The sequence below is a fragment of the Lemur catta genome, chromosome 1 (assembly GCF_020740605.2).
Source record: "Lemur catta isolate mLemCat1 chromosome 1, mLemCat1.pri, whole genome shotgun sequence".
NCBI lineage: Eukaryota > Metazoa > Chordata > Mammalia > Primates > Lemuridae > Lemur > Lemur catta.
In genome coordinates this window covers 79,930,311-79,942,307 of record NC_059128.1, presented here as the reverse complement: position 1 = coordinate 79,942,307, position 11,997 = coordinate 79,930,311, and the positions used below count along the sequence as shown (strand labels likewise).

At 33.7% G+C, this 11,997-nt stretch overlaps 1 non-coding gene across 1 annotated transcript; it reads right to left on the bottom strand.

Annotated features, from left to right (window-relative positions):
- Positions 1-5,152: 5,152 nt before the first annotated feature.
- Positions 5,153-5,259, bottom strand: LOC123631211. The gene has a single exon (XR_006733072.1). It is a non-coding gene; the product is annotated as a U6 spliceosomal RNA (small nuclear RNA).
- Positions 5,260-11,997: the final 6,738 nt, after the last annotated feature.

Genomic DNA, 11,997 nt, shown 5'->3' with positions numbered 1-11,997 from the left:
AGTCATGATGATGCCACTGCACTCTATCTCGGGTAACAGAGTGAGACTCTCTGCCCCACCTCCCCCCAAAAATCCAACACTCAGAATGAACTATATCATAATTACCCAGTTGAATTGTATTATTAAAATTTAAATATAAAACTACAAAGTTATAAATACAGTTTTGGTTTTGGAATTGACCTCAAATCTTTCCTTTCCAAATACTGATCAATTGTATAGCCAAGAATGGTACCTTTTCTTTCCTAAAAAAAAAAAAAAAAAAAAAAATTTCAATTGATGCATAATAATTACAAATATTTATGGGGCTCAGAGTGATATGTCCATATATGTATACCATGTATAATGACTAAATCGGGGTAATTAGCATATCCACCATCTCAACATTTATCATTTCTTTGTGTTGAGAACATTCAAATTACATCTTCTAGCTTTTTCAGAATATATAATAAATTATAGTTAACATTGTTCACCCTACAGTGCTGCAAAACACCAGAACTCATCCCTGCCATCTAGCTGTAACTTTGTGTCCATTAACCAACCTCTCCCTATCCACACCTACCCATCCTCCCTAGCCTCTAATAATCACAATTCTACTCTCTACTATGAACTAAACTTTTCTGGCTCCCAATTATGAGTGAGACCTTGCAGCATTTATCTTTCTGCACTTAACTTATTTCACTTAACATGATGTTCTACAGGTTCATCCATGTTGCTGAAAATGAGATTTCATTCTTTTGTTTTTTAACAATTTTTAATGGATACATAACAGATGTACATAGTATGGGAGTACATGTAATAATTTAATACATCTATATAATTTATAAAGATCCAATCGGTGTACTTGGGATACCCATCACATTAAATATTTGTCTTTCCTTTATGCTCGAAATACTTGAATTATTCTCTTCTATTTCAAAAAATATATACAATAGACTTGTAAACCATAGTCACCCTACTGATCTATTGAACACTACGTCTTATTTCTTCTATCAAACCATATATTTATATCCAATAATTAACTTCTTGCTGATTAATATTCCATTGTATATATATCTCACATTTTCATTATCCATTTATCTATGGATGGCCATTTAGGTTGATTCCACATCTTGCTATTGTGGGTAGTGCTACAATTAACATGGTGGTGCAAGTATCCTTTTGATATACTGATTTCTTTAGTAGTGGGATTGCTGAATTATATAGTAGTTCTATTTTTAATTTTTTGAGAACGCTCCATATTGTTTTCCATAATGACTGTACTAATTTACCTTCCCACCAGCACGGCATAAAAGTTCTCTTTTCTCCAAATCCTCACCAGCATTCATTATTTTTTATCTTTTTGATAATAGCCATTCTAACTGGGGTAAGATGACATCTCATTGTGGTTTTGATTTACATTTCTCTGATGATTAATGATGTTGAGTACTTTTTTCATGTATTTGTTGGTCATTTATATGTCTTCTTTTGAGAAATATCTATTAAGATCCTTTGCCTACATTTTAATCAAATTATTATTATTTTCTGTTAAGTTCCTGATATATTCTGGATATTAGTCCCTTGTGAGATGAATTCTTTGCAAATATTTTTCTCCCATTCTCTAGGTTTTTCTCTTCATTCTGTTGATTATCTCCTTTGTGGTGCAGAAGCTTTCTAGTTTAATATAGCCACATTTGTCTATCTTTGTTTTTGTTCCTAGTGCTTTTGAAGCTTTATTGTTCCACAGTGAACAGGTCTATGCAAACCTACCCCAAAGGCCGAGGGAACTGAAAGGTCCAAGAAAGAGGCTGACAAACCCAGTTTCTCAGAAAGAAAGACTTAATAGGGACTTACAAACAGAAGCCATGTCTTGGGCAGCTGTGAGACAGTAGGTTCCTGCACCGTTATCCCCCAGACTTAAGGTTTATATACCATGGAAAAAGAGTATAAGTGCTTAAGAAGAGATTTGCCTAAGGGCAGAATTTACAGTAAATAGTAGATAAAGTAGGAATCTTAGAGACATTCCTGGAGCAAGGGTTAATCAGAAGTCAACATGGTAGATTAGCATCTAAGAGGAAGTTGTTTTAGCCTCCACACTTAGTCATAAAATCTTTGCCTAGACCAGTGTCCTAAAGAGTTTTCTCTGTTTTCTTCTACTAGTTTTATAAAGTCTTTAATTTATTTTGGGTTGGTTTTTTATATGGTAATAAATAGGGGTCTAGTATCATTTTTCTGCATATGCATACCCACTTTTTCTACCACCATCTATTGAAGAGAGTATCATTTCCCTAATGTATGCTATGGGCACCGTTGTCAAAAATCAATTGGCTATAAGTATGTGGATTTCTTTCTGGATTCTCTATTCTGTTCTATTGGTCTATGTCTCTGTTTTTATACCAATACCATGCTGTTTTAATTACTATAGCTTAGTAGTATATTTGAAGTCAGGTAGTGCAATGCCTTCCACTTTGTTCTTTTTGCTTAGTGTTGCTTGGGCTATTCAGGGCCTTTTGTGGTTTCATACAAATTTTAGGATTGTTTTTTCTCTTTCTGTGAAGAAAGTCATTGGTATTTCAATAGAGATTGCATTGAATCTGTAGAGTGCTTTGGGTAGCATGGTCCTTTTAACAGTATTAATTCTTTCAATCCATGAGCATGAGATGTCCTTCTGTTTGTGTGCTCTTCAATTTCTTTCATCAGTGTTTTGTAGACCTCTGTAGAGGTCTTCCACCTCCAAATTAAATTTATTCCTAGGTATTTTATTTTTTGTGTAGCTATTGTAAATGGGATTTCTTTTTCAGCTAGTTCATTATTGGTGTATAGAAATGACATTGATTTTTACATGTTGATTTTGTAACCTGGAACATTACTGAATTTGTCTATCAATTCTAAGAGTTTTTTGGTAGAGTCTTCAGGTTTCTCTCTATATAACCATGTCATCTGCAAACAAAGACAGTTCAACTTCATCTTTTCCATTTAGGATGCTCTTTATTTTCTTCTCTTGACTAATCACTCTGGCTAGCACTTCCAGTACTATGTTGAATAAAAGTTGTGAAAGTAGGCTTCCTTGTCTTGTTCTAGTTCTCAGAGGAAAGACTTTCAGGTTTTCCCCATTCAGTGTGATGTTAGCTGTGGGTTTTGTCATATATGGACTTCATTGTATTGAGGTATGTTTCTTCTATGCTTAATTTGTGGATAATTTTTATTATGCAGGGACTTTGAATTTAATCAAATGCTTCTTCTGCATCCATTCAGATAATTTATATGGTTTTTGCCCATCATTCTGTTGATGTAATATATTATATTTATTGGTTTGTATGTGTTGAACCATTCTTGCATCCCTGGGATAAACTTCAATTGATCAAGGTACATTATATTTTGATAATGTGCTAGTATTAATATATTGTTGAGGATTTTCACACCTATGTTCATCAGGGATATTAGACTGTAGTTTTCTTTTTGTTGTTGCTATGTTCTTGTCTGATTTTGCTATCAGGGTAATGCTGGCCTGGTACAATGAGTTAGGAAGTATTCCCTCTTCTTCACTGTTTTGGAATAGTTTGAAAAGAATTGCATTAGTTCTTTAAAAATTTGGTAGAATTCAGCAGTAAAGCCATCTGGTTCTGGGCTTTTCTTCATTGAGTGACTCTTTATTACTGATTCAATCTAATTGCTTGTTGTTCTATTCTGATTTTCTATTTCTTCTCAGTTCAATCTTCACAGGTTATATGTGTCCAGGAATTTATTTGCTTCCTCCAGGTTTTTCTAGTTGTTGGTGTTCACAACAGTCTGTAATAGCTCTTTGTATTTCTGTGGTATCAGTCGTAATGTCTCTTTTTTATCTGTCTAATTCTATTTATTTGGATCCTCTCTTTTTTTCTTAGTCTAGGTAATGATTTGTCAATTTTATTCATTTTCTAAAGAAAAGAGTTTTTCTTTTGTTGACATTTTGTATTTTTTTAGTCTTTATTTTTGTTTAGTTCTGCTCTGATCTTTATTCTTTTCTCTACCAATTTTGAATTTGGTTTGTGCTTGCTTTTCTAGTTCCTTGAGGTGCATTGTTAGATTGTTGATTTGATACACTTTTTTGTTATAGGCATTTTTTTTCTTGCTATACATTTACCTCATAGTACCACTTATGCTGTATGCAATTGGTTTTAGTATGTTTGTTTCTATTTTTGTTTATTTCAAGACATTTTTTGATTTCCTTCCTAATTTTTTCTTGGACCCATTGGTTATTCAGAAGCATGTTAATTTCTAAGTATTTGTACAATTTCTAAAGCTTCTCTTGGTGCTGATTTCTAGTTTTATTCCATTGTGGTCTGAAAAGATACTTGATATGATTTTTTTTTAAATTTGTTGATACTTATTTTGTGGCCTAACATGGTCTATCTTGGGGAGTGTTCCATTTGCTGATAAGAAGAATGTGTATTCTATAGTTGCTGGATAAACTGTTCTGTAAATGTCTATTAGGTCCATATGGTCTATAGTGCAGTTAAACTCTGATGGCTTTTGGTTGAATTTCTGTCTAGGTGATTTGTTCAATGCTGAAATTGGGATATTGATGTCCCCAACTATTATTGTACTTGGTCCTATCTTTCCCTTTAGTAGCAATGATATTTGTTTTATATTTCTTGGTACTCCAGTGTTGGGTGCATATATATATTTCTAACTATTATATACTCTTGCTGAATTGATCCCTTTATAATTATATAATAACCTCATTTATTTCTTTGTGCAGTTTTTGACTTAAATTCTATTTTATCTGATATAAGTATAGCTACTCCTGTTCACTTTTGATTTCCATTTCTGTGAAATATCTTTTTCCATTTCTTCCCTTTCAGTTTATGAGTGTCTTTTCAGGTGAAGTGAGTTTCTTGTAGACAGTATATAGTTGGGTCTTTTTATTTTTAATCCATTCAGCCAGTCTGTTTCTTTTAATTGGGTAATTTAAATTGTTTCACTCAAGATTGTTATCTATAGGTGAGTACTCACTCCTGTCATTTTGTAAATTAGTTTCTGGTTGTTTTATATATCCTTTGTTCTTTTCTTCCTCTGTTTATTTTTGTAGTTTTGTGGCTTTCTGTAGTGATACCATTTAATTCCTTCCTTTTTCTCATTTGTGTATCTGCCCCACCAATGAGTTCTATAATTTCATGTGTTTTTACAGTAGTAGAAACATATGGAATGCTTCATGAATTTGCATGTTACCTTTGTATGGGGGCCATGCTAATATTCTCTGTATCATTTTGATGTTAGTATACGTACTCTCAAAGAAAGAACAAGTCCTTTGGACTTTCTATTTTCTTACTGCATTAGGTTTTCATCATCTGCATATGGTTCTTCTTCTGTCTCATACCAGTCTTTGTCAGAACAGTAACTTCGTTATGGAGATTATGTGAACATTTCAAAACCATCTGTGGTTTAGCTATAAGTTTTTGTCTTCACTTTATTTTTTTTAAATCAAATTGTAGAGATCCAGAAAATGAGTCTACAACCTAAGGAGATTTACTTCTTCCACCTTCTCTTAGCTGCCTCTGACTGCTTCAAAGGCTGTCTATTATTGCTCTGTGGAGCAGTGAGTGGAGATGGGGGTGCTTCTAGAAACTCTTCTAGACCCTCTCCTATCATTTTCACTTTGGTTACTTCACGATCGACAGCAATCTGTATCTGTTTCAGGTCCACTTATACATGGGTTACCTGGACTTCAGATTATATGTAGTCCTATTTGAGGAAGAACATAACTGCTTTTCATCCTTTTGATGCTGCTGCTCCTCTATCTAGAATGCCAAATGCCTTCACTGTGTTTTGTGTTATTGAACCTACCTTTCAAGGTCAATTATGACTCAGAGCTTCTCCAGGTCATTTGTTATGATCTGCCCAGTTAGCATTATTCTTTCTCCCAAAGGTTGTAGCAATTGGTTATACCACACAAGCTGGTATATATTTTTATAGAGTCTGATTATCTTTCTCTGATTTGTTTTTTAAGTTTTTTTTCAAAAACATATTTACAAGTTCCTTGAAGGATAGAATTGTGTCTTATACTTTTTTACACATTTTAATTATATACCTAAAACAGTGTGAAGTAAGCAATAGCACTCAGTAAACATTTCTTGAGCTTAACTAACAAAGGATCTAGTGATAACAGCAACCTTTGGCTGATGGATCCCCAAAGTAACAAACTGAAGAAGATTCCCTTAACCATCTTTTTCTAACCACAGAGGTAGTGTCCAAAATAGAGCCACAGTTGAGATTATCTGCCTTTCTGTATCCTTAGTACATTTATTTTCTCACTGCTGAATATATGATTACCTCCTGAAAACATTTGTCAACAAAAAATGTTTCTAAATTATTATCGACAGGTTGTCTTTCCAGATGGGAAATTGAATAATTATTAGGGAAAGTTAAAGAACATGTTGTCAGTGAGAAGTTAATATAAAAGGTGAACTTGTGGTCCTGAGTGAGTTGTTGGAAAAACTGTATACAAGAGGAGAGCTTTAAAAGTAGAAAGAGATCCTAAACCCTGGACTAATTGAATGTGGTAAAATTTAATATATTAATATTTTCTTCAAACATTGGGCTTACCTTGGGGAACAAAGCTCCACAACTTATCATCATAAATGATATGAAGGCAGTATAATTAAATCACCAGGGATTGAAAGAGAGGACATCATCCAGGATTCTCTCCAATGTTATGGTAAAATTATGCTGCTGATAAGGCATTTGGTTCTTTATGTCATATGTGTCTTGAGAAATGGTTGATTCCTTCAGTGATCTATGTCATTTTTAGATATGTCAAAGTAATCAAAGGATGTATATTGGTGTTTCTAAAGAATATAAGGGGGAAGGAATATCTAGAATTGATCTTGATCTAGATCCACATAGCAGGCAGCAGTCAATCAAACCAATATTATAATAACCTGAAGCCAAAGACCCTCCTTTTTTTTCCCCACTTTATTTCTTCTCTGATCTCATGTCTATCTTACTTCTAGGTATTCATTTTGACCTGGAAGTTTCAATCATTTGTGTTTATGTTTGACATGAAAGCTTTTGGCCTCTAAATTTTCCCTCCAGGGTTTTAGCTAAAGCTCACTTGCCTGGATCTTCCCATTTTTTTATAATCTTGCTCATGCTATGTGACCGCAGATGTGACTAGCCCAATGTCAGAGTCAAGCAGGTCTTTGCAATATTCCTGAGGGTGGAAGAAAATTCAAAAACCAAGAATTTGGGCCACATATCATGGTTAATACAAGAGAATAGAAATTATGTTGAAATTAAACAACACGAATGACCTATGAAGCAGTCAAGATTTACTGTTGCCAGTGCAGGAGGAAGATTCAGCAGCAAGAGGGACTAACCTATTCGGAAGACAGATGAACAAACACACCATTTAAAACCTGAGTCAGAACATGAAGATTCATAAAAATGGTTCAAAGGACAGAGGGGCCCTGATCGCATGCTGTAAAACTCTATATTTGAATATTCTACTTGGAGAGTCAGGTGATAGAGAAAAGGTAATGAGATCTTGTACAACTACAGTTTCTATCAAAGTGACTGAAAGGTGGTCTCCTCCAATCATTGTCTTCATCCCATGAAGTAATCTGTGGTTATTAAGTGATCACCGACTTCCCCAATCAGAAGGTGAGTAACTCAAGAACAGGCAGCTGCCTTTGTACATCACCCTGGACCTCTATTTTACCCCAATGCCATAGTCAACCAAGAGGCAAATAAATATACCACTCCCTTTAAACCAAATTGGCTGCTGTCAGTTGTGGACTTATTTTACACCTCTGTTGATATAATCTGTACCCTTCACAGTGCCTATTGCAGTGCCTGGCACACAGTAGCTACTCAGTAAGTGATTGCTGAACACATGAGGTTATTATCATGTTTTAAACTACCTCATGACTGTCTCTGATAAACAGCTTTGAATTGGCCTGAAGTCACAGACAGACAGACACACACACACACACACACACACACACACACACGCCTTCTTTCTTGAGCTGATGAGAATTTTTTTTCCCTTTAATTCTTGGCTCCAGTATTTATTTTCATCAGTCAGTATGTGACCACATATAAAATGACTGTTCATAGATTCAGGTGAAACATGGCTAGGGTTAGAGAAGAGCAGTGTGTGCAACAGAATAAACTGCAACTTTGGGACACTGAGCCCAGAAAAAGAGATGTCGGTGCTATTGTGATATTTAAATGGTGAGTTTCAGGGAACTTCTGGGCCTAAACGTTAGCTTCAACTCCAAGTGTCCCAAGTGCTTTCTCAGTAACAGTAGAAGAATCTAGAGTAGAATAACTCGGATTTAGGGAGGCTTGATCCCAGGGGCTCTCAGGGTAATCCTGATTCTTTTCTTCTAATAAAGCCAAGGAATCCTAATGAATCTCAACTGATAAAGTACTGAATTCAGGTAGAGTCAAGTAGAGAGAGTATTTGCTTCACATGTAAACATTAAGCCACAGTGGTATGGCCTTTGAACAATGGACATAATTACAACTATTTCGATTCTCTAGTGACAGGATAACTAAAGGGATTTTAAGAGAGACAAATAAGAATTAAGCCAGATTGGATTGATTTAGGAATTTACTAAACATGTGAAATTCCCAGATAAAATTAAGTAAATGTCATTCAAAATGATGAAAAGGAATAAGTGGGACTTAAAAGAAATTTAATTATCAAAGTAGAATATATAGCATCCACGAGGTGATTTTTTTTTTTAACTTTTTAAAATCCTGGTGAAAATTGTGCTAACAATTGAATCAACTAGAGAGGCTTTTTCTATTATACACAAATTTAAACTGGTTTTCCCCAGAGGATGAATCCTTCCTATTAATAGTGGAATCTAAGTGTATCAACCAAGAGTTGTGCAGATATAGAAAAGATTGCAGAAAGCACCATATTGGGCAGCAAAGAAAACAGACTTTTGAGTTTCTATTTCTCTGAGGGACTTGGTATCTTTCCTCTGGCAAATCAGTAATTTCTCAATCTGAAGATGACTCCTTAATGTTTGTGAATTCAATATTATCTAAAATATATATTTTTGTGGGTAGCAACGTGAATTCAGATCACTTCACTTCAACAAATATCACTGAATTCTTACTGTGCACAAAGTATGTTTTATGTGGAAAGAGAGTACAAATACATATAAGTATATGTGATGTCAAGATCACACTTTTTCTAGTTTTGTCATGGACCTGAATCAAGAAAACATCTATTTTGTCAATAGGTGTATATGTGCACTATTTTATTAGTTTAATTATGATTATGCATACAGAGATGAATTTGACCTAAAAAAAACTTGTCTATATTTTAATAGTTCATTAGTAAATTGGGGGACATATTTTTATAAATTAATTTTAAGGTTTATAACTAAATTTATGGCTCTAAATGATATTAAATGTTAAAAAATAAAGGAAAATATAAAAATAAGTTAAAGTTGGAAAAATTAGGATTTATTTGGAAATTTTTTATTTGGAGAAATACTATTTATATAATGTGGAATGATCATTACAACTGGCTTATTACTCTAGTTTTGATCAAAATAAAGGAGATAGTGTTTCGTTTATTGATAAGGATAATATAATGTGACATTTAAAGTATATAGCTTATTAAAATCATTTATATAAAGGATTTTGATGCAGAAAATGTAAGTATATGACAATAAACTACCTGAACATTACCTGTAATTTGAAATTTGGCAAATTTTATTATGCATTTAACTAGGCTTACCTTACATAATTGAATTTGGTACTTCACATCTAATTAGTGTTTCTCACAGATATACTTTCAATAAATAAAAATTGATTGAATTTAAATTTTTATAAGGGAATATTGAATGTAAATAAGGTTGAAGAAATTCTAATTGAGACTATTCCATTGTTGTAGAATTCATTTGTTTGATCATGTCAATTATAAGAACAGAAATTATCATGAATTGGGCTATTATTTGATCTTATTTCATTCTAATTAATGGGAAATAGCTACACACCTTTTTAAAGGTAATGAGCCTGCAATAATGCACTCCTCTCTGTGGCATTGAATGCAGTCATCTCTGATTATAAATTTGGAAGAGAAATACATAAAGCATCAGCCCATGAGAGAAAGGCAAGGGCATTTGTTCCCTGAATACAATGATGCTTATGAGAAAATGCTTAAATTTGGACAATATACAGGTTTAGCTACTTTGTTTCTGTCCAAAATTAAATGGAGATTTTTATATTGATGCCCTGAAAGAAAATTTAACAAGAGTCAGAGTAGCTGGAAATAAATGTATGAATAAAGGAACTAAAATCATCAGTGCAGGAGAGGTGGGGTTTGAAGTTAGTGGAATGTTCTCTAGATAGTTATCAGGAAGCTTTGACAAATTATTTAAATTGCACAATTCTTAAATTCAGTGAATTTTGAGAATTGTACATGCTTGTGTAACCACCACCCAAACACCCCAAAAAGTTCCCTCTTGCCCCTTTCTAGTAATTTTCCTACCTCCCCAATGGCCAAGACGTTCTGATTTCTGTCGTGTATTATTATATCTTTCCTAGGACTTCATGTAAATGAATGATGTATTGTGCATTCTTTTCTATTAATATCTATTTTTGTGGCTGTTTTCACTCAACATAATGATTTTGTGATATATCCATGTTGTTGAGTACATGAGTCATTGGTTCATTTTTCTGCATATATCACAATTTGTTTATCCATATTACCTTTTAAGAGTATTTAGGTTGTTTCCAGCTTTGGCTATCATAAATAAAGCTACTGTGAACATTCATGTATCTTTTTGTGAACATATGTTTTCATTTCTCTTGGGTAAATCCCTAGGAGTGGGGATTTCTGGACCATAGCATAAATACATTCTTGCCTTTATAAGAAACTACCAAACAATTTCTAAACCTGTTTGTCTGCTTTTCAATTTAATGGTTACTTTTTCATTAATATTTTTGTGATTTAAAAGGTTAGTATATAAGCAAAGTTTACCTCCATAGAAAAATCCCACATGACTGGACATGGTTTATTTTACATCAAAAACTGGTAAAGAGAATTAGAAGCCTATTGTAGTGGCAGAATAATGGCTCTTCAGGGTTGTCTACATACTAATGTCTGGAACCTGTGAGTATGATACCTTACATGGCAAAGAAGAGGGATTAAGGTTGTAGATGAAAGTAAGGTTGCTAATCAGGTGACTTTAAAATGGAGAGATTATTCTAGATTATCTAGATGGGCCCAATGTAATGTACAAGAGTCATTAGAAGTGGAAGAGGGCGGACCAGAGAGATGGTGCCAGAAAGACTTCCTCTAACTTTACTTGTTTTAAAAGGTGGAGGAATTGACAACAAGGAAGGTAGGTGACCTCTAGACCTCTAGAGGGCCACCTCTAGCTAGAAAAAGCAAGGAAATGACTCCTTCCCTAGACCTTCCTAAAGCTACCACTAGGAACAGTCCTGCCCACACTCTAATTTTAGCCCAAGACAAATAGAATTGCAATGTCATAAATTTGTGTTGCTGAAGCCACTAAGTCTGTGGTAATTTGTAACAGTAGCAGTAGAAAACTAAAACACCTATGATGAGACCAAATGAATTAAAAATATGATTTTGAAACTCCAAACTAGACATTGAAGATCTCAAATTATGATTGTTTTATACTGTTCAGGTGTGTTTAGATTGACCCACACGTTTACTGTTCTGTTTTTGTTTTTTTTTTTTTTTGCTTCCAATGTCTCATTTCCAGTGTAATTTTTACTTTACCTGAAGGATATTCTGTGTATCTGTTGATAGGAAAAAATGCAATTATGGCTTTCTTCTTGTAAATTAGTTCGGCAAATTTAGAACTCTAACTTGACAGTTATTTTCTCTTACCATATTGAAGTTATCATTCTAGTTTTTTTTTCCTGGTTTCTAATGTTGCTGTGGAGATATCACCTGTCATTTTAATAGTTTTTCTTCATAGATAACTGGCGTTTTCACTTTGGATGCTTATTTGATTTTCCCATCTATGTTTGATGTTCTTTAGT